Raw genomic sequence first — 27,272 nt, forward strand, 5'->3', positions numbered from 1 at the left:
TGGAGCAGTTTTCTATTTCCTACTCCAGGGGATCTTCCCAAACCAGGGAGTGAACCTGTGTCTCCTGCATTGGCAGGCAGATTCTTTATCACTGAGCCACCTGGAAGCCTAACTATACTTCAGGGTTGTTTTTATATGAGGTAGTTTTGCTTACAATCTCCATTTTACATATGGAAAGTGAAACAAAGGACGTTAAATAACTGACTCAAGATCATACACGGCTGGTAAGCAGTAGAGTCAGGATTCAGGTCCAGTTAGTTTGGTCTCAAAGCCTTTGCTCTTAGCCACGAGGCAATATGCAAGATAATACATATGGACACAATGATGATATTGATTAAAATGTGTTACATGCCATAACGGAGGGTGGCATAAATACTTTAGAATTGGATTCTTTTGGTTGTTGGGAAACATAACTTTATGTTTAAATAAAAAATAAAATGTCAATTCCTATTGCCATTCTTTCCATCTTAGACCCTTGTGCTAACCTATGAAATTAAAAAAAAAAATCTGAAAATGGGAAAGCAAAGCATGTTGATTCTGGAACTACTTTTACTCAGTGTAACTCTCTATTTTAGGAGGGATCCTTCTGTGGCCCACAGATAGGTCTGTAAGAGTTTGTGAATCGTCCTACATATTTACTCATTAAGCAACATTCATTCATTGTATCTACCATTTGCCAGACATTGAACTAGATGTCTCAGGGACAGAGAGTTGTAATCCTGCCTAAGGAACTGCCTGAGGAAGGCTCTGACCACAGTGATAACTGCCATGATTCTGGGTCTACAAGGCAGCATGAACTCCACAGGGAGGTAGGAAATTGGGGTGGCCAGGCAGAGAAAGCCAGAGGAGGAACTGGCCATTTGAGTGCTGTGTGAAGGCCATTGGCCTGGAAGGAGAAGCCGAGGATGCAGATGCACAGACTTTAGGAAAGTGAAAGTGAAAGTCAGTCATGTCCGACTCTTTGCAATCCCAAGGAATTCTCCAGGCCAGAATACTGGAATGGGTAGCCTTTCCCTTCTCCAGAGGATCTTCCTAACCCAGGGATTGAACCCTGGTCTCCCACATTGCAGGCAGATTCTTTACCAGCTGAGCCACCAGGTAAGCCCAAGAATACTGGAGTGGGTAGCCTATCCCTTCTCCACAGGGTCTTCCCAACCTAGGAATCGAACTGGGGTCTCCTGCATTGCAGGCGGATTCTTTACCAACTGAGCTATCAGGGAAGCCTGACTTTTTAGGTAACTGTAAGTAATTTAGGGTGAGCAGGGGTGGTAGAGGGAGAAGATGAGACTGGTGGGAAAATTGAGAACGTTCTTAAAAGTACTTTGTCTAGAAATGCTGTTTAAGAGTTGCAAGTAGAGATGCCGCTTTGGTCTGATTTGTTTTATGAAGATCTGTTTGGCCACAGTGTGGGCTGTTGACCAGAGGTGGTCAACATCTATGTAGCTAAGGTAGTTATGGAAACTCAGATGAGCCATAGATGGAGTGCTGCACAGAATTGGGGATGGAACAAGAGAGACAGAATAAGAGAGGGTGAGACAGTATCTTGTGAGGCTGCGGGGAGGCAGAAGGGGGGTCCTTGAGAGTAGGTGAAGAAAGACCTGCAAACAAGCAGTGCAGTAAGAACAGGGAGCGAGTGTTTTAATGATGACTTTTATCATGGACACTTTGAACTTTCAGGTCAAGGTATCTTGTAGGCAGTTGAATAGATGGGTCTGGATTGAGGTATAAGGTATAAATCAGATATAAATCTGTTAGCATATTACAAAATACTGGGAGCTGTGGATATGGACAGTATCAGTGAGGAAGAGTGTTGAATGGACCGGGGGAGCAGAGGTGCCCAGGCCCCGAATGAGAGAGGTGCAGCCAGAGGATTGGGCTGGCCGAGGAGGGAGGGGGCCCTGATCCACAGCAGGGTAGGGCTATGCCCCGGACGTTAAGCAGGATTGAGAATGAAAAATGCAGTTGGGTGTTGTATCCAGCCAGAGCAGTGTGACCATAGAAATCAAAAACTCTGCTGCTCCCCAGACCAAGGTAGAAACATGTAGCAAAACCCAGAGAGCATAGAACCATAAGGGACTTAGAGATCATGTAGTCCAGCTGCTCCATTTCACTTGTGAGGGAAAATGAGAACCCAGAGTGGCTGACTAACTTGTCCAAGATGGCAAAGTCATCACGTAAAGCCAGGTTTCAACCCTTTCAGCCCGGGTGAGGGGTGTGGGCCTGGTGCAACCCCTTCCAGCTGGGCCCAGTTACCTAATCTTTTTGTGCCTCCCCATCTTCACCTTTAGAATGAGTTCCTACTTCAGAGGCTTGTTGGGAGGAGTCAATGAGTTGATCCATGTAAAGCACTAAGTAAAGTATCCCACATATAGAAAAGCAATGTGTATGCTGCTGTTAATACATATATAGATGTATATATCTATACATCTATACATACACACATGTGTATCTACACATACACATAACTCACATACATCTAACTCACATATCCCTTAGGGAAGGGATGAAAATGTATTGTGTACAGAAAAGGAGATTTTGAACATTTTAGAAAGATTTGAGTGATTGTCAGTTCTGAGTCAAGAACTATTGGAAAACATAGGAAATTAGTTGAAATAGTATGATGGGAAAACGGCATTTTTAGTAAGTCTTCTTAAGAAACGCAAAGCCTTTCTATTGTTGAGAATAGAAAACATAAAAGTGCTTTGAAGTTAGCCCTATAAAAGAATGTCTTTGTTTTTAACCAGAATTTTACCCTATCTACAATGTGCGGGTGTGTCCCTTGAGTTTGACTGTAGAAGTCACCATGACTTTCTGAAGGTAGAATAAACTCCAGAGTAGGAAAAAACCCCGCAAGTTATGAATTTCATGCACTTGGTTCCTATGAAAAAAGGGTGATTTGGGTTATTTAGAGAAATATAATTTTTTTCCAGTGATTCTAGTTGAGCAGATCTAATTTTTAGCTACTAAAACACATGAGAAGCCTGAACAGTATTATCCAAATGGACTTGGGTGACATGGAGTTCAGACAGCTTCCAAATAAGTGGCACTCTGGACTTGATTAGAACACAGTAATCCTGGAAGGGTATAAATTGAATGGATTTATGGTCTAATAAAAACATGGGAAGAAAAGATAATGCTTCTGACTCATGAAACTTTAACAGCGTTTCCAAGACTCTGAGTTGTAATATTTGGATGAGAGTGTTTTCCCATCCGTCTTGGCCTGCTTCCTGAATGACCCGCGTCGTGCCTCGCTTAGGGCGTGAAACAGATTCAGGAGCTCTCGGGTGCAGAGGTCGTCATTACCTGTTCTGCCTTGTCCCCACCCCCCCACCCCGTGTCCTCAGGCAGCACCCATTGGTTTGAACAAATGTGTATTGAGCACCCATTGACTGTAAGTTTGAGGGAGGGAAAAATAAGATGTGGGAAAGTTTTAGCCCATTGCTAATTTCAATTCAGAAGGCCTTTTCTGAGAACTGTGTTTTTCTGATCTGTATTCCTATCTCTGTGATAGTATAAAAAAGCACACAGCACCCCACCACCACTCACCCCTCCCTAAATACACCAGAATGATAATCATACCTGCCTTTATTATCGAATCCCGGAGGCCTAAAATGCTTTACATACAGTAATTTACTTAGTCATCACAACTAGACGAGGCAGGTTTTACCCCGATTGGTCAAAAGGGAAGATTGAGGCTCAGAAAAGTAATATGCCCATTGTCACACAGCTAATTACTAGAGAAGCCAGGTCTGTCTGGCTCCTAAACTCACACCTGATCCAAAACTGTTCCTTGTTCCCTGTGTACTTTCAAACCTTGTTGCTTTTGCCTTGCAGTTACTTCTGTGTTAGGTTTTGGGGGACAGGAAAAGTACCTTTGCCCTCAAGGAAGCCCCGCTTCTTCTGATGACTTCATGAAGACTTACCTTCTGGGAAGCCCCTGTTGGTCCTATTTTGGGGCTCCGTGGCACTTGGTTACCACCTCGTCATCACCCTTGTCACAGCCTGACCTATAAAGCAGAGTGGGTCAGCTGGGTTGGACAGTAGGAAGATACTGGCCTTTATTCCTGACTTGGGAGCTCTTTGGAAGTCAGACTGTGTTTTATTCGTGGTTGACTTGCCAACTCAACACCTAGCACGATTTCATGATGTACTGTTATTATTCCCATTTAACAGATAGGGAAACTGAGGCCTGGAGGTGTGGTGATTTGGTCAGGATCACACAACTAGTAAGCAGAGCTGGGCTCTGAACCCAGGCAGTCAGTCTGATCCAGAACCAATGTTCTTAAATGCTAAATTGTTCCATCTCTCCAACGAGATTACAAACTGTGAGGCTAGAGGCAGCACCCACCACCTCCTAGCCCAGTACTTGACAGCTCATACACAGTAAAGATAGGCCTTCTTCTTTCTTCCATCCACCCTGGCAGGGAGACAAACAGGAAACGTCAACCCAGGGCTTAACTCATGATAAGGAAAGGGCTTTGGGGCCTTGGTTACATGACTGTTCTCTGAGGATCTTAGAGAATGCGTAGTCCCAGGCCCGGTTCTGACTCAGTAGGTATGAGGTGAGCAGGGTTAACCCTGACATCTTTTCTATATGTGAGAATTGCCCTGAGGATGGAACCCATCAGGGAGGTGGCTTCTGAAAGATGAAGAACGAAGCAGAATGACTCTGAGCCACAGTGGTGGGAGCTGGCTGCTGAAGGGGTAGAAAATCATCCATCAGAGGCAGAGGGAAGTAAGCCCAGGGGAGGCTGGGGATCAGAAATCCGCCACAGAAAGAGCTCTTACCTTGTGTTTTTTAAGATTTCTAAGTACCTGCTCCTTTTGAATGTGCTGGTGGGATTTCATCTGATGCAAACACTTTCATTTTCTTCAGAGCTTCCATCTTTGAGGTACCCAAAAATAGTAGGCTTTTCATGGAGTTGTATAAGGATTCCATCTGCTTTATACTGAAAAGTAGGGCTTTAATGGAAAATTAAAAATGAGTCAGATCGCCTTTCCCACAACAAAGCCCAGGGCGCTTTTCCCAACCTTTTCTTCTTCTAATCCTCAGAAAAAGTTACTGAATCTATATTTCTGTGAAATTCTGCCCAATTTAAATTCTACTGAAAAGGCAAATAAACACCAATGAGTTCCTTCATTGCCACACATTGTAGTATCTGTTTGGAAGCAATAACAATTTTAAATGTTGTCACGTGTAAAATTTGATTTTTATTTCAGTTTCAATTTTATTCCAGAAATCGTGTGATATGTTGCACATGCACGTAAGGATATTTAAAAAATACTAATTTATCTTAAAGGTTTCTCTTGTTTGCTCTCAGAGTTTGGAGGGGTTCACCTTTTTTGTCTAGTTTATTGTCTGACCTCCTAAAAGTATAAACAGCCCCTCATCATTTTCTGATACAGGGCCTGAATTGTCACACTCTGTCTTTCTGTATCTTTTATCACCGTTTCGTGCTTGAAAACGCCAGTTCTCTGGCTTTATTTTGTGTGCACCTTTGCCTGATCAATATTCTCTTGATATGTCCTTCACTCTCCTGTTGTTTGCAAATAATGATTCCAGCTGCTTCATCCTATGCTTTCTAGTTGAGGATGTGTTCCTGATGTGAGGAATCCAAGGAGCAGAGAATTTTTGTGACTTGCCCATGGTCAGTACATCCAGTTCCTCCTTTAGTTTAGACTAGAATCCAGCTCTGCAGAAAGCAATGGCACCCCATTCCAATACTCTTGCCTGGAAAATCCCATGGATGGAGGAGCCTGGTAGGCCGCAGTCCGTGGAGTCGCTACAAGTCGAACATGACTGAGCGACTTCACTTTCACTTTTCACTTTCATGCATTGGAGAAGGAAATGGCAACCCACTCCAGTGTTCTTGCCTGGAGAATCCCAGGGACGGGGGAGCCTGGTGGGCTGCCGTCTATGGGGTCACACAGAGTCGGACACGATTGAAACGACTTAGCAGCAGCAGCAGCAGCAGAATCCAGGTCTCCCGGAAATCTGTATATGTGGGTCCCATCTTCTCAACAGACCATGGCCTCATATGATGGGATTTTTTGGTCTCCCTGTAGCTCGTAGCTCACTGTCATTCATAGTGTAGATGCTCAGCAGGTGTCTATTCAGATAGATTCTGGGGGCAGGGCACTGGAATCTATAGCTAGTTTCCTGGCCATCTGCTGGCATCTTCTTGGATATTGAGCTTCTGTAGTCTCTGATGGCATTAGGTTCACTCTCTATAGACCCGTGTGACTTAGGTTTGGGACTGTGCTATACTGTTTTAGGAACCACCATTGTCTTCTGACAGTGGTGTGTGCTTAAAGCTCTTTTGTCCATAATCTTTAGCTTTTTGTTAAAAATTTAGGGTGGTCAGGAAAACAGTTACTTCCTTGCCCTCTGTCATCAGGTTTTCATCAACAGGATTTTCACTAAAAAAAAAAAAAGGATGTTACCAACAGTGCCTAATGACATCCAAGACCAGGGAAAAATGCAGAATGTTTCAAAATCTGGAGGAAACTGGAAAAATATGACAGTGAGTGATGGAGGAGGCAAGAGTGGCAGAATGGACTACAGGGCTGGGCCTGAAAGCCTGTGGGGCTGCATGAAACCCAGCAATGGCTACGCGGGTGCCATCTCTGCATGCATTCATTTTGTTCACTTGGCATAGCTGAAGAATCTCTTTAGCGGGGAAGGAGGGTTCCATCTTAGACTTTAGGTCCTCCAGAGTAATGATTTAACACTGTATCCCAACCACAGCTTCTGTATATCCTTCAAAAGAGTGACTGACAATAAGCCTTACAAAATGTTTTCCACGGTTGTGGGGAGCGATTGCTTGAGTCATTTCTGTGACATAAGACACAACAGCACAACAGGCGATGTTTGTCAGCCCCGCATTAAGCGTCTTCTCAGCTGCCTGTGAAAAGCTCTCTGTGATTCTTCATTAATGGCTTCCCCTGCCTAGCCCTCACCTGGATGCCAGGTTTAATGTATCCGAGGGAGAGCCTTAAAAACACATTCTGTGGCGACGGACCACTGCTGTGGCAAAGAGGGGAAGGGGCGGACCGCATGCTTCACTGTCGTTTGAAATGCCATTATGGTCTTTGGAAAGCGGTAGTGGACTTTTTTTGCTTCCTTCACTATGCACTGTCTATGATTTCAGAGCTTTTCCTGCCCGCCTCCCCACTGCCACAACTACCACCTTAAATGTCGGAGATCACACACCACTAACAAAATGCACTTTCCCCTTGGCGAGCCTGTAATGTCACCACTTCATGTATTTATCCAGTTTGTTCCTGTTTAGTCACTCTGGTACATGTCAATGTCAATATTGTCTATTTTCAGTAGCAAGCTTCTAGAAGGCTGAAAGCACACCTCATTTAATTTGCTTTGTGCCATGAAACACTACACGGAACTGTGCATTTATTAAGTGCTTGTTGATTTTGATTCTATGCTTCAAGTCTGGTAGGTCCTACGGCTGTTCTCAGTACTTCTGGAATGAGATGCATCTTGAGTAAATTTTCTTCTTGCAGATAACACATCACATCCAGTGCATCTATAGATCCTCAGAGTCCTGTGTTAGAATCCAGATTTTGGTTGCACGTAATGTTTTAGGATCCATCTTTTGTTTTACCCCCTTGGGTGAAGATGCAATGATCCCAGCTTCTAATTCTGTTAGCAGGTTAGGGCCAAAGCACAGATAGTATGCCATGCTACACCCTTCTTTTCATAGAAGTGTGGTTGACCATATCATTCTCAGTGTTTTATGGTTATTATTTCAACAGATTCTTGATTTCAAACTGCTGAGAGGTGGAGGTAGTTCTCTATGAGGGTAAGAACTGCTCAGTGAAGGCTGATGAGGTGTGATTTAAGAACCTATAAGGACTACAGTGTCAGGAGAAGAACCACATACCTCTGTGGGTGTCAGTAGCTCCTGGGAGATTTGGGTCAGTTTATGCATGTGTGTGTGCTCAGTTGCTTCGGTTGTGTCCAACTCTTTGCAACCCCATGGACTGTAGCCCACCAGGCTTCTCTGTCCATGGGATTCTCCAGGCAAGAATACTGGAGTGGGTTGTCAATCCCTCCTCCAAGGGATCTTCCCAACCCAGGGGTCAAACCTGCATCTCCTGTGTCTCCTGCGTTGCAGGTAGATTCTTTATTGCTGAGCCACCAGAGAACTGTGGTGCTGGAGAAGACTCTTGAGAGTCCCTTGGACTTCAAGGGGATCAAACCAGCCAGTCCTAAAGGAAACCAATCCTAAATATTCCTTGGAAGGACTAATGCTAAAGCTGAAGCTCCAGGACTTTGCGAAGAGCCAACTCATTAGAAAAGATCCTGATACTGGGAAAGATTGAAGGCAGGAGGAGAAGGGGATGACAGAGGACAGGATGGTTGGATGGCATCACTGATTTAATGGACATAAGTTTGAATAAGCTTCAGGAGATGGTGAAGGGCAGGGAAGCCTGGCATGCTTCAGTCCATGGGGTCACAAAGAGTCGAACATGACTGAGTAACTGAACAACAGCAATCACCACCAGGGACGCCCCCCTGGTCAGTTCACACCTGAGTGCAATGCAGGGAGGATTGGTGCTTGGAAAACTGCAGCCCCAAACAGTCTCTGATTGTACCTCAGCCCACCTATACCACAGGGAGAAGAGTCCAGTGTAGCAAAGTATTAAGAGTCCCCCATTTAGAGTGGCCCAAGGAGAGGCCCAGCGCCCTCCCTTGATCTCACATCCCTGCCTGTGACAGAGGTCATTTCCAGGGGTGAAAGGCCCCAGCCTCCACCCCCACAGCAAGGCGCCCATGTGCTTGAGATACAGAACGGTCACCGTGGGAGGAACCTTGCTTGTGCTCCCCTGAGCCAGAACATGCAGAAATGATCCACTAGAGGACCATTAAGCAGAGAAGGAGCCCTTGTATTAATTTCCTCTGGCTGCTGTAACAAATGACCATGTACCGGGTGGCTTAAAACAGTAGAACGTTTCCTTTCACAGTTCTGGGAGCCAGAGGTCTTGAAATGAAGGTTCTTTATAGCAGACTCTGAGGAAGACTCTGAGTCCCATGCCTCTTTCCTAGCTTCCGGTGGCTGCCAGCAACCTTTGACTTTCTTTGGCTTGTAGACCCATTAGTACACTTTTTACCCTCATCTTCACATACCTTCTCCTCTCTGTGTCTTTATGTGGCCTTCTCTTGTAAATAGGACACTTGTCACTGGTTTAGGTTCCACCCTAATCCAGGATGATCTCATCTAGAGATCCTTACCTTAATTACATCTCAAAGACCCTTTTCCCATATAAGGTCACATTTCCAGGTTTCAGGTGGACATATTTTGGAGGCCACCATTCAACCCACCATAGCCCTCAAAGGGACAGCTATTAGCAGTAACCTGGGAGGAGAAAGAAAGATAAGAAAGGTATTGCAAGTTTGAATGCCTACAAAAAAATAGGCACAGTACTTTATGTGTGTGATTTTAAACTATTGCTGTAAGATGGGTGAAACTAACAGTGAAGGAAGTTCAAAATCATGGAGTGTCCTGAAAAACTTTTCAGTAAAATTGAAGGCTGAGCCGTCATCCAAGGTTGGAAGATTTGGAGATGGGAGGAGACTTGGAGAATACAGAAAAAACCAAACAGCCAGGAAAATATAGAATAATGTGTTAATAGATTAAAAAGTATTGCAGAGAAGTAGGGAAGCCCCTTTGGAATTTGTGTTTTTAACGGGTCCTTTTAGCCCAGTTTTATGACTGCTTAGTAGTACTTGTCCTTGCCTGGAGAATCCCAGGGACGGGGGAGCCTGGTGGGCTGCTGTCTATGGGGTTGCACAGGGTCGGACACGACTGAAGCGACTTAGCAGCAGCAGCAGTAGTACTTGTCACTTGGGAATGGAAAGTCTGACCTGTGGTGACCTAGAGTTGAAAGTTGGTTTGAATAGTCAAATGAGGAGGATGCTCCAAGAGATTAAAGAAAGCGTCAGTTGAATTAGCTGAAAGGGCTTCCCAGGTGGTATTCATGGTAAAAAATCTGCCTGCCAAAGGAGGTGATGCAGAAGAGATGGGTTCGATCTCTGGGTCGGGAAGATCCCCTAGAGTAGGAAATGGCAACCGGCTCCAGTATTCTTGCCTGGAAAATTTCATGGACAAAGGAGCCTGGAGAGCTACAATCCATGGGGTTGCAAAGAGTTAGACGTGACTGAGCACCCAGAGAAGGTAATGGCTGGATAGGGGAGTCAGCTGGAACTGGGATGATGGATAAGGCAAGGGAGGGTCCAGGGTTTTATGGATGGGTGAACACAGTGGGTATGGAGGAGACGCAAGGGCCTTCTCACCCTGGAAGAAGAAACCTAGGAGGTGGAGAGTTCCGAATGATGCCAAACCAGGTGGCTTCCTGTTGAATGGATCTATTCAACAGTAGAATAGACAGTAAGGACAATAATTCTTATATAAAGAATTCAAGAAAATGAAAGTCATAGTCCCCTTTTTGCCCTTGCTTCAAATTATGTATAAATGGTGTCTCTAGAGAAATGGCATGTTAGTCCGTTGCACGTTTAACAAATCCTGGATGAGTGTTCTGGGACCCCTGAGACCTTGCATTATGACCAGCCAGCTTAGTGGGGATAATATTTTGAACTGGTATTCAATTTACTTTCCCTTCCTTTTAATTCTTGTTGCCCTGGGAGTCTCCCCCATTGAGCCGAAGGATTCCATTACTTCAGGGGGAGGACAGAGTATGGCCTAAGACAAAGAAGACATTGTTTGGCTTCTGACTTCCAAAACAGGACCTTGAAGCCTGTTTCAGCGACCAGAGTTAGCCCAGGCCTTCGTTTAAGAGAGGCAGGCTTTGTTAGCAGAAAATGATTTGTGGATTCCGAGGAGCTGGGTCTCAGAGGAGGTGGCGTGTATTGTATAGAGAGGCTGCCAGCGGGAGGAAATGCCTTCCTGGGTTGGAGGATGGAGGTGGCAGAGGTTTGGAGGAGACTCGATGTCCCCTGCTCCAGGAGAATCTGCAGGGAGAGATCATGTGTACCCTGCACCCCTACCTGGAACTCTGGAAGGAAGCCACAATGGAGTGGACCCTGCCCTGGGGCACATTTAGGCAGAAACAGCCCTGAGCTGATATCCCTTCCCTCTATTTCCCAAAGCTTATACATGGCATAGGAGAAATCCCAACAATCCTTGGACAGCTGTGGAGGTGCTGTGAGAGCTGGGCGGGGGCATCCCAGGGTCAGGACGAAGAGGGCACAGAATAAACTGGGTCAGTCCCACTGCTGAGGACTGGCTGGGATTGGGGCAGCAGATTTCCACCAATCACGTCAGCAGAACCAGGCCAGCTCGCAGAACAAAGGGATGAGACATCCCAAGGAGGCCAGTGAGGGCTTGGAGGGCAGGGTGGAGACCAGGTCCTCACCCCATCATGTGGGGGTCTGTAATCAGCCCCTTGGGGAAGGAGGGAGAGGGAAGGAACACAGCCCTGAGAGGCAATCTGAGATGAGCTCAATTTGACTAATTGCCCTGAAGGAGCAAAATTTTTAAATCTGAAGAGCAAGTTGTCTTGCAGTAGCAAGATGTTTTGTTTTTTTTTTTTTCCTATGGTAGGCAGAAATGCAGTGGTCATGATCAAGTTGAAATCAGCTATGAAAAATGTGCACAGCTGGGTAGTGATTATAAATTGCAAACCTTGCATATTGCATTTGAGCTGTTTTAACAGGATGATGGTGGTGATGATGGCGACAATGGTGATGGTGGCAAATTTGCCTACGTGTATTCTTGTAGTATACTCTTCCCTTTGTGTAAATTGTGGCTTAGTCTACCTGTACTTGGTTCATTCTGGGCAAGAAGTGGAAAGATCTGTGCTCTCAAGGACGATCAGAGTTGTCCACCGGGTATTCCAAAGTTTAGTGAAGATTGGGACTTTCCATGGTTTAACTAGTGGCACTTCTTCTCAGGGTCCTCGGTTGCCATGGAGTCAGGTCAGTGGAAAGTATTAGAATTTCAGGCTTTTCTCTCATGAACTCGGCTGTGATGCTGGAGACTAGAAGATCATTTTTACTGGGTGTGATCCTTCATATCTTAAAGGTATCAAGGTGAATACTGGAAATTACACTCTCTGACTGACTATAATGGGAGAAGCTCTTCATTTTTATTCAATCCTCATGTACTAAATAAAGCATGAGTTTATAAAGGGATTCATTTCCAAGTATAATTCATAAGTAGTTATCAGAACACTCAAATGAGGTGGGGGGGACCAGTTAGCTCTTTTTAGATACATTTTAATCTCTCTTTGACATTCATAAGAGGATGATGCTGCATTTAAGAAGATGTTTTAAAACCTGCTGTTTCTTGAAATGCCTAGTAATTTTGGAAGGGAAAGCTTTAGTCTTGCTTTAAAAAGCATATGTTTGGTGGGGCGGAGTGAGGTGGGAAGTTGCCTGTTAAGATGCTGCTTATGTATTTTCCTACTCGAAAATTATGGTGACATATAAATACGTCTCACATTTCCCTCATCTGTCAGGCGTAGCCAAGGGAGCAAGAGATGGGGAACTATAACCACTGTTTGACAGGAGTCACTAAAATCGTTTAAATTATAGAACTTAAAAAAATGTTGATTAACTAATACCGTTTCCATAATATTTTTGACCTATGAAATAGTTCCCTTCAAAATCTCAAAATAGAATTTTTAAAAATTAAAAACATGTCCCAGATGTTAGAGGAAAAAAAAAAAAAAACTTTGTATACCGTTTATATAAACAACAAAAAGAACATAAGACAGTGACTATTCTTGGTACATGGGGCTTCGCAGGTGGCACAGTGGTAAAGAATATGCTTGCCAGTGCGGGAGACATGGGCTCGATCCCTGTGTCAGAAAGATTTCCTGGAGGAGGGCATGGCAGTATCCTTTAAAGTTGTGTTTTATGGTTAATATTGGAAACTGTTGCTATCTTCAATTGGCATTTACGTATACATAATATTTTTAACAGAAAATAGCATTTTCTACAGATACACATAAGCTCAGAGCAAATTCTGCTAAATGGAGGCTTTTCTCAAAATAGGGTTTTCCCCCCCATACTGAAATGTGTACATATTTTAGCCCAAATATTTTCACAAGTCTTTTATCCCCGCTCAGGATTCTTATCATCAATAAATATTTGTTATAAGGCAAAACTCATGAAAATAAATTCCTCTTTGGTACTTTTAAATGCTTTGTCACATTTAGATGACACAAAATTATAGATCATTCCTAATTTCACTCCGTTGTAGTACAGAATATAAATGTATCTGATTAAAACCAGGAACATCATCAAAATATTGCCACAAGTTTAGATGCTCCAAAACATCTGTAACCCTATTTTAGGATTAAAACTTGGACACTGAATTCTCTAATGTGGTTAGTGCCTTCCTTTGCTCTGGTTGGGATAAATTTTAACATCTTCCTATTTGTAAGCCTTGTTTTCAGTAACTGCACTTGGTTAAATGCTTTTTAAAATCTGAAATGTTTTGGCACTTCAATCTCTACTTTGAGCAAAGATTTCCAACTGTTTTGGAACAGAACCCACCCCAACTTCACAGCATTCATCCACATACCATCACAACACACTTAGGTTGATTTAGAGAATCATTTCTCAAACATTTCTAAAGCCTAGTTGATGGTGACAGGCAGCAAAATAGAAGATGTGTACTTACAATGCCGCAGTGTTTTTTGTATTCACAAAAACACTTGATCACAAAAATTTCATAGTTCAGTTTTTCTGTTTGCAAGAGAATCCATAGATGTGGCGATTGCAGCTTGTTAGGATATAGCCACTTGTTGAATGCAGTTATGAATTAGGTGTATGCCATACCCACATCATATAACTTTCTGCCCATAGGTTTCTTGATTTGGTAAGGACAGTTATTTATAGCATCACAAAATTTGTATTCTGCAAAAACAACTTCATCTTGTTTTAAACTTTTGACCAATTAACAGTTGTATTCACACTAGCATGAGATATTCCACCTGTGACAGAATGAACTTTCACAAGCTTTATTTTGATCCCAGGAAATAGATGGGGGAAAAAAATAAAACCATAATCGAAATTAATGGATTTTTCTGTTTAAAACACCTGTTAATACTAACTTACAACTGGAATCATTTGTATGTTTTTTTCTTCTGCTAATGAAGCCAATAAATTAAAGGTATCACTTCACTTTTCCAATGTGCACCAAAAAAAACTGAACTCAGAAATAAGCAGAATCAACATAGAATAGCAGTCATTTGATCCAGAGGAAAAGTCATGCTTCCTAGAGTGCTGTCAGTGAGCCTTCCATAGCTATCTGTGTTAAATTGTCATCCTTGGTCACAGTCTTATTACAATAACTGTTATGTTAACATTTGCGGTAGCTACTGATGCTTCCTTAGCATCAGTATATTGTATTAGTATACACAGACTTACAGAGTGAATAATATCAGTGAGACTCCCATGCTAGATAATATCAGAGAACATTTTGTGCGAGCTCACATTCATCATCAACTTTCTTAAAAAGGCAAAAATGTAATTTTTCATTTAATTTGTTTTTTTTTCTTTTTCAGCTCATTGTTGCTAAAGGGGATATTGCAAAGTAAAATAGAGTATCAATAAATGACAAAAACACTGTCATGAGCACATTCACATCATTTTTGAAAAGGTCTGTTTCCTGCAAATATTTCACGTACACCTAACCTGTAATTTTCTGTTTCCCATGGACGCTTCTGACCAGTGTTTTGTGCATCTCTGGCCGCAGTGTGGGTTAGCACAGCTGGTCAGTGCATCCGGTGTGTGGAGGGGTCTGCCAGGGGAGAATGCAAGGTGTTAGCTGCTCTGGCTGCTCATGTCCAAGTGCTCTTTATTTTATTGGTGAGCATCCTACCTGTTTTCCTTGAAAGAGAGGTATTTACTGCAGCCAAGACTGGAAAAGAACAGGAAAACAGATGGATTGTCATTGGTTACCATTCCGACTTAATTACATGGTAGGATGAAAATTCTCTTCCCCATGAAATTGTCTCATCACTAATAGGCAAGACCATGGCCGAATCTGGAAGAGCAAAGTGGAGGCTGCATGCTCAGTCACATCTGATTCTTTGCCACCCCATGGATTGCAGCCTGCCAGGCTCTTCTGTCCATGGGATTTTCCAGGCAAGAATGCTGGAGTGAGTTGCCATTTCCTAGTTCAGGGGATCTTCCTGACCCAAGGATCGAACCTGCATCTCTTGGGTCTCCTGCCCTGGCAGGTGGATTCTTTACCACTGCGCCACCAAAGTGGAAGTTACCAAACCCAATCTTGGTGCCTTTTATTGCAACTCTTAATAACAGTCCTTGGTTTAAACACATGAAACATCTGGACAAACCTTCATCTGATGGGCTGCAGGGGCAATGGGTATAATCTAGTGCTTTCACAGATAAGCCAGGACCTAAGGTCACCCAGGCTTCCTGGTGGTTTAGTCAGTAAAGAGTCTGCCTGCAATGCAGGAGACCACCTACAATGCAGGAGACCTGGGTTCAATCCCTGGGTCAGCAAGATCCCCTGGAGAAGGATATGGCAACCCACTCCAGTATTCTTGCCTGGGAAATCCCATGAACAGAGGAGCCTGGTGGGCTACAGTCCATGGGGTCGCAAAGAGTTGGACACGAATGAGCGACTAAACCACCTCAAGTCACCCTAGTCAGAGATCACATTTGTCTGTCTGTTTCATACAGTCCTCCTTTGGCCAGACTGTTCTGATAAGCCTGCCGCTCTGCCCTCCTATATTGCTAGCTTCCAATCCCACTGCTGAGTGAGCTTTTTAAAAAGTCCTTGTGAGAACACATTGCTGGGTAACACCCCTCAGTATTGTCCTCTTGAGCTGGAATAGTTGAACTCTTCACCATAGCCCAGGGAGCCTCTTATGCATCCACCCACCCAGCTGGCCCTGTAGATTTTAAGTTTCCAGGTGCCGCATACCTTGCCTGTCTATTTTTGCCAGGGTGGTTCATGAGAGCCACTCAATACACTTTCTCGAAGGAGTGAATATGATTTGAGTCGATGAAAGGAAAACAGAAGTATCTTGCTAATCCATGGGGATAAGGAATGCAAGTCTAAATCTCTACGTCCTAAATACTATTTCTATCTCTGATAAGAGTTGGACAGCAGAATGTAACAGGACTACATCCTCCTTCTCCACCATCAGAGGTGTTATGATGCCTACAAACGGTTCTGATTCTCAGTCTCCCATCCCTCCCCGCCCCCGCCCCAACCCAGGGAGAAAAGTGTGAATTCTAGTGCGTCTATTGTTTCCTCCAGCATTAGGCCAGGAATTTTGTTTGGCGTATACTTGGTGTATGTGGCAAGGAAAGGTGCTTTTCTGATTGATTTGGGGAAAATGGGGCCACGTGATGGTGGTGGTGGAGGAGTACTTTGAAATCACGGTTTTGAGATCTGTGTTCTTACATGACTGCTTTCTGTTGGATCTCTTTTTAAAACATGCTGCCGTTCAGTTTCATCATGAATGCCTTTCCAAGGACAGTAAATGGTTTTACACACTATGACATCGTTTCCATGGCAACTAATGTATTTTAGCAGAGAGAGAGAGACTCTGCTAGAAGTAGGCTAAAAAGGACAAATACAGAAATGGCACAGTGTAAAATGTGGGACAATGTGTGTTGTAGTAAAGATTTTTTTTTCTGACTTCTTGTTTAGGAAAACCTGTGTAAGTAGATCCTGGTTTCTTAACTCTTAGTAGTAAAGTGTTTACTGTACCCAACATTATCTAGTATTCTGCTGACACAGTTTCTTTATTTAGTACTTGGGGGTTTTTTTGTTTTTTGTTTTTGTTTTTTGCTTGCTTGTCTGTTTGCTTTAACATGTTCGTTCCATTAACATACAACGTTTGTAATTTCACCCATTTTTAAATGGTGAAACTTCATCTTCACCTCGAGTTCTCCTGTGGTAGCCACCTTACATCTCTGCTGCCCTTAATGACAGAGCCACTGTGGAGGGCTGTCCCCACTACCTGTCTCCACATAGCATCTGTTAAAAAAAAGAGTCAAAATCATTCCAAGCAAGATTTTACCCCACCACTTGCTCCAGTTACTCACCTCTCATCCTCTAAGGTTATTACAATTTAGCTCTTGGATTTTTCAGAAGCTAACATGTGAATGTAAATATGACTGACTGTTAGTTGCCCAGTTATGTCTGACACTTTGCAACCCCATGGACTGTAGCCCACCAGGCTCCTCCATCCATGGGATTTTCCAGGCAAGAACACTGGAGTGGGTTGCCGTTTCCTTCGCCAAGATATCTTCCCAACCCAGGAATCAAACCTGGGTCTCCTGCATTGCAGGCAGACTCTTTATCATTTGAGCTTCAGGGCTTATAAATATACATTTCAAATAATTCCACAAAGCATCAAGCCCCATGTGTGAGCCTTTGTGTAAACCTAGTTTTAAAAAAGTAAGGGTTTGGGTTACCCTGCTTTGCGCACCTGAATGTACTTGGATTTTTTGTTATATGATAACAAAATGCTCTTAAGTAAACCCCAAATGGTGGGCAGATAGCAGACAGCTTCCTATTTAACAGAAAAAAAGAAGCCAAGGGAACGCTCTCATGAGTTAGAAAGATAGCAAACCAGTCTCTGGGATGGACGAGGGATGACACCCTCATTTGTCTTTTGTTGGACCACATGGTGCATTTAAAAAATTCAAACCAACATTTAAAAATTGAGCACTTTTATATAAAAACTGAGATTTCCAGCTTCTCTTGGAAAAAAAAAACAGGGAGGTCTAGCCAAGCCTGCCTTCCGTCCTGACAACAGCCTGCCCAGGCAGCATTGCAGCTGTCCTCTTGGAATGGAGCAGGGTTCTTCCGCTCACCCCAGCCCCGTCTCACATGCTCCATTCATTCCTTTTACCTGCCTGGCTGCTGTGGGTTGTTTAATATGTGACTGTTGCTGTACCCTCTCGCTTTGCCCAATCACAAAGCAAATAAATAGCAGAGCTAGGAGCAGAACTTGGTTTCCAAGCCAACTGCTTCCTCCCTGGCTGTGTACCAAAATTCTGTGTGTTGGAGTGTAATTCATAGTTAGTGGTGAGAGGGATCATTAGGAAGCGGAGTCTATGCTTTGCACCTTACTGCTTGCAATAGAGCCTGTGGTTAATTGTACTAGGCACATTGTTCATATTTGAGGGACTTTCCCCTTCTGTTTCTCTCCGAAGGTTGTATGTGCTGTTGGTTGTGATGGGCAAGATGGCAGTGCTCCACTAGTGTTAACATTTCTGTGTGCATAGGCAAGAGGGGGAAAGCTCCAATGTCATAACAGTGGTTCCAGAGTTTCTAGATTTTTCATTGAGGTACGTGAATATTTATATAAAAGAAATAAGAAGAGGGTAGTAGCCCAAAGTGTGTCTGACATCAGCCAAGGCCCATGACATCTTCTCAATGTAGGAGGCTCAAAGGTGTCCCCAGCCACTTTTGCTGTCCTCTCCCAGACTCACCTTTTCCTTTGAATTCCTTCTGGGTCCCCTTGATTTCAGGGAGCTGAAGACACCCTTGAGGGTGGCATCCATTTGTCCCCAAGCTCTTCACTGCCCTATGCCCCTCACCACTTTGAACATGTACTCATCACTATGCCTTTTCTAGGGGTGGGTAGGATGGGAGAAGAGTTGCAGGTGCCACCGCCTCAAACCTTCTTAGAAGGTTCATGTGTACAGGAAGACACAGGAGGAGAATGAGCTTGTCTGGGACTAAAAGTAATGGCCAGAGGCAGGGGAAAATTTTTTTTTCCAGGGAAAACGGGGTAATGAGGAATACCCCACAACGAAAGGCCTTGTCTGAGCAGGGTCCCGTCCTGGGGCCAGCCCCAGCTGGGGGCTGCACAGCAGAGCAGGGTGCCCTGCATGTCTGCGTGCAGCTGTGGAGGTCCCGGGCGCCCACTGTGAGAGTGGGCCTGTTCCTGGGTTGCAGGCAGGGAGCCAGGGACTGCCCCCTCGCCAGAGAACATTGAGGCGCTTCTGTGTGCACTCTGTGTGTGTCTCAGCTTTCTTTGGAATTGTGGCAGAGTCTGGCCCTGCCTGGTCTTTTTGTGCCTTGGATCCTAAGTTAAGAATAACCGAAGGAACAGTGCCCCTGTTGACACGCTTGATATGGAAGCTGCTATCAAATGGCCATTTTATCCTTGGTGGCCACTGACATCACACCACGTACAGCTCTGAGTTCTCACTTGAGTTCTGATTGAATAGAGCTGTGATCGTTGGAGCAGAAAGAAGCCATTCAGACGTGAATATGTGGAGACGTGTCTAGTAACGTGCAGATGTTTTTTGGCAGGTCAATAAATATTTTAAGTCTTTTGCAAGTAGTGAAAAGGGTTGAATTGGGAATAGAGGAGATTCTGTGGCAAGAGAAAAGTATACCTCATTTCTCTCTCAATCTTCCATTTCTTAAAATAATCAAACAAAAGCCCAAGCCACAATTTAAATCTTGGCTACATCATGGCCCTTCCTTACATTGTATCTTAGTCAAGACATGATTATGATTCTAATGTATTGAATCTTGGTTTCTCGGTCACATTTTTCAAGTAAAAAGGAAACACTGGGTAACATTGAAAGTAACAGCCGAATCTTCAGAATGGATCTTTGTCACTTATTTATAGCTAAAGACATGGGACTAAATTGAAAAAACAGGTCATCTTCTGGGTACATGGGTGTATGTGGCATGTGGGTGCACCCTGGATTTATAACCCCCTTCCTTCCCCAGCACCCTCCGCGCTCCTACGTGCAGGAGGTGGCAGGTCGGCCTGATTCAGTGCAGTTTCATTTCCTTCATTTCTGCGTTCAGTTCTTCATTAGTCACCCTGCCCCTCTCCACCCTTCACACCTCCATCCACAGAGATGGCACAGGTCCCCTTTGTGTTGCCGGCACGGTACTTACTCACTGCCATTCTGGCCGCAGACAAGCTGGTGTTCCATTGAGAGGCAGGGACCAGTCCTACCTGAAGTGCTATAGGCACATGGAGGAGAGGAAATCCAATTCTTCATAGAAGTAGGGCTAGAGGGGAACAGGTGCGGAAAGGTGGTTCTGTCCTGGGCCCTGAAGGCCAATCAGGAGAGGATGCTACTTACCCAGCAGAGTGAGTGAGACTGGAATGAGGATCCTTAGTCCAGGGCCAGGAATATGCTGGGGCTTCTATCTGTTTTTCTACCCTTTCCTAAGAGAGAGGTGGGTTGAAAATATACTGGTGGGTGCAGATGTGTGCCCCTCACTGCCCGACTTCTAAACTGGTGTACACTGTCTCTCACCACCTGGCCTCTGCCTTAGCTTCCCACCTTTCTCCCTCTAGCCTCCCACCATCTGCACCCACCCCATGGCCTGCGCACTGTCAAGCCTCTTGCCATTCTCCAAACATGTGGCCAGTGTCCCTTTGCCAGGTCAGGGTATTCCTCTGCTGGCACTGTCCTCTCACAGGGTATATGGTAGGTGCCCATGGGAGAGGTCCCCTGGCATCTGAAATAGGAGAGCAGGAGGGGTGGGGTGGGGGTGGCTGTATCAAGAAGGAGCTTGAAGTTGAGGGCTTCTCAGTATTATTTTTGGAGTTTCCTCTAAAAAGAAAAATCTTTGTGTATTCCCCCAATGATGGAGGACTTGAGCTGATCTAGAGAGTGGGGAGGATTCATTTTGGGTCCAGGCCTCATCCTTCAGCTTCCCTTCCTGCAGTTGATCACACATTTGCAGCGTTTATGGATTACTTTGCCAACAAAGGTTTGTCTAGTCAAGGCTATGGTTTTTCCTGTGGTCATGTATGGATGTGAGAGTTGGACTGTGAAGAAGGCTGAACACCGAAGAATTGATGCTTTTGAACTGTGGTGTTGGAGAAGACTCTTGAGAGTGCCTTGGACTGCAAGGAGATCCAACCAGTCCATTCTGAAGGAGATCAGCCCTGGGATTTCTTTGGAAGGAATGATGCTAAAGCTGAAACTCCAGTACTTTGGCCACCTCACTCGAAGAGTTGACTCATTGGAAAAGACTCTGATGCTGGGAGGGATTGGGGGCAGGAGGAGAAGGGGACGACAGAGGATGAGATGGCTGGATGGCATCACTGACTCGATGGACATGAGTCTGAGTGAACTCCAGGAGTTGGTGATGGACAGGGAGGCCTGGCGTGCTGCGATTCATGGGGTCGCAAAGAGTCGGACACGACTGAGTGACTGATCTGATCTGATCTGATCTGATGGATCTGCCTTTTCCACTGGGGGAATCTGGATCACTTCAGTCATGTTTTCGAACAAAGTATCAGTACTACTTCAGCAGGAAGAACAAAAGCATGGACCATGCCCTAATGCCCAGAAACCCACAATTGGGGGCTTTTATATGGAAATAGTCAACTATTTGGGCTTCCCTGGAGGCTCAGATGGTAAAGAATCTGCCTGCAATGCTGGAGACCTGGGTTCGATCCCTGGGTCAGGAAGATCCCCTAAAGAAGGGAATGGCAACCCAGTCCAATATTCTTGCCTGGAGAATTCCATGGACAGAGGAGCCTAGCAGGCTACAGCCCATGGGGTTGCAAAAAATAAAAAGAGTCAGACACGATTGAGTGAATAAGCCAAAAGGTGAATAATTGGTCAGTTTTTTTAACATGAAAGTGTTAGTTGCTCAGTCATGTCCGACTCTGCAACTCCCTGGACTATAGCCCGCCAGACTCCCCTGTCCATGTAATTCCCCAGGCAAGAATATTGGATGGGTTGCCATTTCCTTCTCCAGGGGATCTTCCCTACCCAGGGATTGAACCCGAGTCTCTGGCATTGCAGGCAGATTTTTTACCATCTGAGTTACCAGGGAAGCCCTTTAAAAATATAGGAGTCATTGAAATAAAATACTCTCTCTATTTCATCTAAGTATTTGATGACCAAAATTTATTTGTTCTGTACTTTTCAGAAACAGCCTTTATTTAAGAATGGTATAACTGGTTTTTAAAAAGCTAAAGCTACTCTTCATTCAAGATGGGTTGTCATATGAATTTTACTTTCAGGCAATTCTATTTCATCCACCCGTATTCTCTTTGAAACAATGGAGCTGGTGCCTAAAAATATCTCAGGCCGTGTGTGCTTGCTGTGAGTCTTTGAAGTTGACGCTGTGACATCCTTCTGGTTTCTGGCTTCGGGATGGTGCATATATGTATTGTCTTTGTTAATTAACTCCGTCTGTTTAGTAAGCCTGAAAAAGAAATTGGATGATGCTGCATGTATGTACGTATGGATAAAATTCTTTGTGTAGTAGTGAGCCAGCAGCTGCAAGTGGGTTTTCAGTTTTCCTTTTAGTACTGATTGTTAAAGAGCCATGGAGTGAAGGCTCATTCTTTCAGAGCATGTTGCTGAATTTGGTACCCTCTGAGGTTGCTATTGTGCTGTGTACATGGGAGAGGCCAAGTTTTCTCACTGCTTTGGATGAGGGTAATGATTCTCCACCTGCTCTTTCTGTGGCAGATGAAGGCAGCCCTCATCTGGCAAATTAGAACATTCTACTTTATAAATCAGAATGCTGCTGCTGTTGCTGCTGAGTCGCTTCAGTTGTGTCCAACTCTTTTCGACCCCATGGACTGTAGCCCACCAGGCTCCTCTGTCCATGAGATTCTCCAGGCAAGAATATTGGAGTGGGTAGCCATTCCCTTCTGCAGGGGGTCTTCCCAACCCAGGGATCAAACGCTTGTCTCTTAGGTCTCCTGCTTTAGCAGGCAAGTTCTTTACCCCCAGCACCACCTGGGAAGTCCATATATCAGAATGACAGCCTTCCTAAACCTCTTTGTAAGTATTTAAGAATGGACGTCAGTCTTCTCTGTATAGATAGATGTTCCCTTTGGTGAAAAGTTCTTATAGTACTGACTGACTCTTTGCAGGTTATAGAGAGGCCAGTTGAAATGTCTAGAAAGAGAGAATTCCTTTTTCTTTTTTCTTTAATAGCTCAACACTGTCTAGACCCCCAGTGGGGGAGCCAGAAGAGAAGGCATGTATTGCCTAGTGGCGTTTGGTAGGATAAGACAGCGTGTCTCAGAAGCCAGGAAGAGATGGGGCTGTGGGTTGCCCAGGCACGGACTGTGGCAAACTCATTAGCCCATTCTCTCCCTCCAGCCTCTGTGCTGCTTCTCTTGCATGTCTGCAGTGAGTTCATGATTTGAATGCCCATCTGCAGAAGACAATATATCAGTTTCTAATTCTCTTCCCCATGGTCATTTTTTTCTTCCCTTCATTCTGAGTCATCTTTGATTAAACAAAACAAAGATGTGACTGTTAATTATATAGTCTTCCAAATAGTGTAAAAATTCTCTTGTGTGTGTATGAAGGGGGGATGGTTTTGATGAGGTTGATAATTTATGATGGGGGTATTTTAAACCGTGGGCCAGAAAGAAAGATGCTAAGAATCATACTAAAAGCAAGTTTGAGTCTCTACTAAGATAGGAAAAATTGTTTCTGCTTTTTTTTCCTGCAGATTTTTCAAACCTTTTACTTTCTACCCTGACATATTGTTGTCAACATAATTCCACTCAACTGTTTTTATTGTTCTTTTTAGGCACCTTATTAAAACAGAAGCTTTGTTCAAGCAGCTAGAATCACAAAGAATAAATGAGGTATTGGAACACAGTATTGGCAGGTTGTAGGCAGATTACTGGTAAAGAATTCACCTGCAATGCAGGAGACCCCAGTTTGATTCCTGGGTCGGAAAGATCCCCTGGAGAAGGGATAGGCTACCCACTCCACTATTCTTGCCTGGAGCATCCCCATGGACAGAGGAGCCTGGTGGGCTGCAGTCCATGGGGTCACAAAGAGTCAGACACGACTGAGCGACTAAGCAGCAGCAGACAGAGAACATGAGAAATCTGGAGGTCCTGATCCTGGCATTTTAAAGATTCATGTGAAGTGGGCATGGGTGCCATCAGTCAGCATCAGCTGAACCCAGGGCTTAACACAAGGTTCTAAGGTGATCTCGGGACTAGGTTTCCATGCACAAGTTGTGCAGGCTGCTGGGTTGGCAAAGCCTCTTGGAGAGGGTCTCCCAAGCTGATGGGAAAGCAGGCCCATGCCAAGAAGCCTGCTTCGACAGTGAGGCTTGCCCACAGTCAGACAGGAAGTGGGGCAGATAGGGTCTGGGGACTAAGGAAAGATTTAAGCCAAGAGGTATGTTGAACAAGACCTTGGGGACACATTTTTAACATGTCCCAGCTATGGATGACTTATAGGCATTCTGCAAAAGGAGTGTGTGTGTGTGTGTGTGTGTGTGCGCACATGCATGTGCATACTCAAGATCTCCATCTCTATTTTTCCTGGTTCTGGAAACTTAAGATCTCGTGCTGGCTTCCTTTGGTTGTACAGGCCCAGGTCTTTGCAGTTGCAGGCAGGTGTTTGTGGCAACTGTGACTTCACAACAATTGTGTGAACAAGAAAAAAAAGTGTGGGCAAATCGATTGTCTGCAGCAAGTGAAAATTCTATGGTAGTGCTTTGTGGGTGGTTAACAGGTGAAGAATGCTCAGTTCCCTTGTAATTTTTTTTTTTTCTTCTACAGTTTTTTGAAGAAGGAGGATGCTGATCTAGACGTGGAAAAAGTAAGTTGGCAAGTTTTGCACTAAAAGCACGTGCCTTGTAAATTAGAAAGGGGTGTCCACCAGGATTAGGTCCACTTTGAACTTGGAATTTGACTTTGAGCCCGTGGATTTCTGAGAATGAGGTTGAATTGGAGGTGGAGCTGGTGTATGATATAGAAAGCCTTAACTTACTTAGGTCAACCTGCTACTTGCCCCTCTCTCCTTGTTTGTAACACTCAATTTTGAAAATTATGGGAACATATCTTTTAGCTCTAAGATACGTCTCCCCAGCCCAGAAATAGAACAGAACAGCTGTCCTGTGGCTGCTGAGTCTTCAAGGGCTGGTGGGGGGTGAGCAGCCCTCCAGCTTCTGGTTAAGACTGGTTAAGGGAAGGTTCATTCATTGCTGGGTTTTCCTCTACTGTCAGATGGCTGCTGTTTACCGTTGCCCTAGTTGTACCTTCAAATTGCAGTCACTGTGTGACTGTGTGCTTTCATTCGCTTAACATTTTTTTGGTGCCCATTGGATGCTGGACACCTTGCTGGACTCTGCTGAGACAAAAATGAATGTGAAAGACAATACAGAGATAATTATCGCACAGTCTGATAGAGCTGTGCAAAAAGGGTTCTGGAAGCTCCAGGTGAGGGCTGGGCATCCAGAGAAGCTGCTGGAGGGAGGGGGCGTGTGAAGGAACCACGTGTTCATTCTTTCTGCAGACTGGGTGAGTCTTCTCTGCCTGTGCTTCCCTTGCCTCCCAGGCCCCTTGGGTTCCCAGAAAAGGCTGGACTTACACAGGTCTCACCAGCCAGCTATAGGATCCTTCAGTGCCCCAGACTTCACTGACCAGTCCCATGGCCTCTAGTGTAATCTTTTATTGGATCCCTGGTCAGTCAGGGACTGCCATCTGATCATTCTAGAATGACGTGGATGTTATTTCTTATTTTGAATTTATGTGCAAAAGAGGTTCTTCTCCTAAACTAGAGCCATTCTGTCTGCAGACAGTGCACTTTTATTTTCAAGTCAAGGAAATACAACTCTCTTGAAGCCTTGTTTGAGAACAGTTATGAGCAACCCCTGGTCTTTGACCCCATGCAAACTCCCCAGCTTCTGCAGAATGATCTGTGATCTCCTTTCAACCTGGCCTTTTTAGCTCATACAAACCAAGGGACTCAAGGAAGTAAAAAGGCTCTAGTCAGGGCCAGTAGAAAGGAGCCTTTGTAGAAACCCCATGGGTTAGATCTTGACTGTGGAGGCCAGAAGTCAGGAGGGACATCCCTATGGGGGTGAACCCTGTGGCCCTCCTGGGCCAGGCCAGACCTCCAGCAGCCAGAGTCTCTGGGTGTCAGGAGCCACCCCAGGGTGGTATAGCATGGACCAGCAGAACACCCAGCAGAGATGAGGGCGGGGAGAGGATCCAAGAAGTGCCTGGTGATGCTCCAGGCTACAGAGCCTGCCTGGCCTCATGCGGCCCAGGCCACAGTGAATCCCACAACCACAAGCACAAGGCCAGGAGATCCAGCTCATGGATGGGGTGCATCTGTCTGTGCAAGCCCACAGGCAGACCAGAGGGCTTACTTAGCAAATGGAGTGGGGAGCCCCAAGTGGAATGAATTAAATTCTTGCTTCAGCTCTACTGTTCACATGCTCTAAGATCTTAGGCAAATCTCTTTTCCTTTCTGAGCCTCATTTTTCTCATCAGTAGAGAGAAAATTCCTTTTCCAGGACCAAGTAGAATTCTTCATTTTTTAACTTAAAAACACGAAACGTATTTTTTATTGTTGTTTTCTAACTTGAGCCTTGTATCAGAAAGGAAAAGTGGTTGCTGCTGCTGCTGCTGCTGCTGCTAAGTCGCTTCAGTCGTGCCCGACTCTGTGCGACCCCATAGACGACAGCCCACCAGGCTCCCCCGTCCCTGGGATTCTCCAGGCAAGAACACTGGAGTGGGTTGCCATTTCCTTCTCCAATGCATGAAAGTGAAAAGTGAAAGTGAAGTCACTCAGTCGTGTCTGACTCTCAGCGACCCCATGGACTGCAGCCCACCAGGCTCATCCATCCATGGGATTCTCCAGGCAAAAGTACTGGAGTGGGGTGCCATTGCCTTCTCCAAAGTGGTTGTTGGCCACAATCTAAAGAAGACTTAATAAGGCTGGCCATGGGCTGGGAGCTCCTTGCAGGTGGAGCCTGATCGATTGTACTGACAGCAAGGTGTGTCTAACAGTGGGATGAACTGTGTAACTGACCCTGTTTTGGGCGTTGGATGTTTGTTAGCACTGAGGGAATTTAGACTGAAAGAAGCGAAACCTGGGCTGGGAAATGCTTCTTGAGCCAAGTGAGTTTGGGCTCCTCTGAAGGGTTCTGCCCACACCCTCCCAGTCAAGTAGTTAGTGACCTGAAAAACACTTAACCACCAGAGGGGAGTTCACTATTTTAAAAGCTCTGATTCAAAAGCTCCAATTCCAGAATCTTTTTCTAATGCTCCAGGAAGGCTACTGATACAGATATGCCAAATAATCTTTTTGCCTGTGTTTATATACCTGCCAGGAAGAATCTAGTACAGGGTGTAGCTCCATTGTTTAAGTAAATGATACCTGTTAGCCAACCCAAGTGAAGAAAATTCACTGATGTCAGAATGTCTTTGTTTCCTAATGGATTTTTGAGTTTTCTCTTTTAGTTGAACATTTTTGTAAGGATAGAACTAGGAAAGGAAAATTAGCTTTGTTTTGACATGTC

At 44.7% G+C, this 27,272-nt stretch overlaps 1 protein-coding gene across 3 annotated transcripts in view; it reads left to right on the forward strand.

Annotated features, from left to right (window-relative positions):
- The window catches only part of FYN (FYN proto-oncogene, Src family tyrosine kinase), a 213,853-nt gene that overhangs the window by 4,747 nt on the left and 181,834 nt on the right, over positions 1–27,272 (forward strand). For 2 of the 3 annotated variants that reach the window (XM_027551190.1, XM_027551193.1), the window contains exon 2: positions 24,523–24,562. The exons of the other annotated variant lie outside the window; for it this stretch is intronic. The gene's annotated coding sequence lies outside the window, so the exon portion shown is untranslated. The remainder of the gene's footprint in view (positions 1–24,522; positions 24,563–27,272) is intronic. 3 annotated transcript variants of the gene reach the window in all.

This window comes from Bos indicus x Bos taurus, chromosome 9 (assembly GCF_003369695.1).
Source record: "Bos indicus x Bos taurus breed Angus x Brahman F1 hybrid chromosome 9, Bos_hybrid_MaternalHap_v2.0, whole genome shotgun sequence".
Taxonomy (NCBI): Eukaryota; Metazoa; Chordata; class Mammalia; order Artiodactyla; family Bovidae; genus Bos; species Bos indicus x Bos taurus.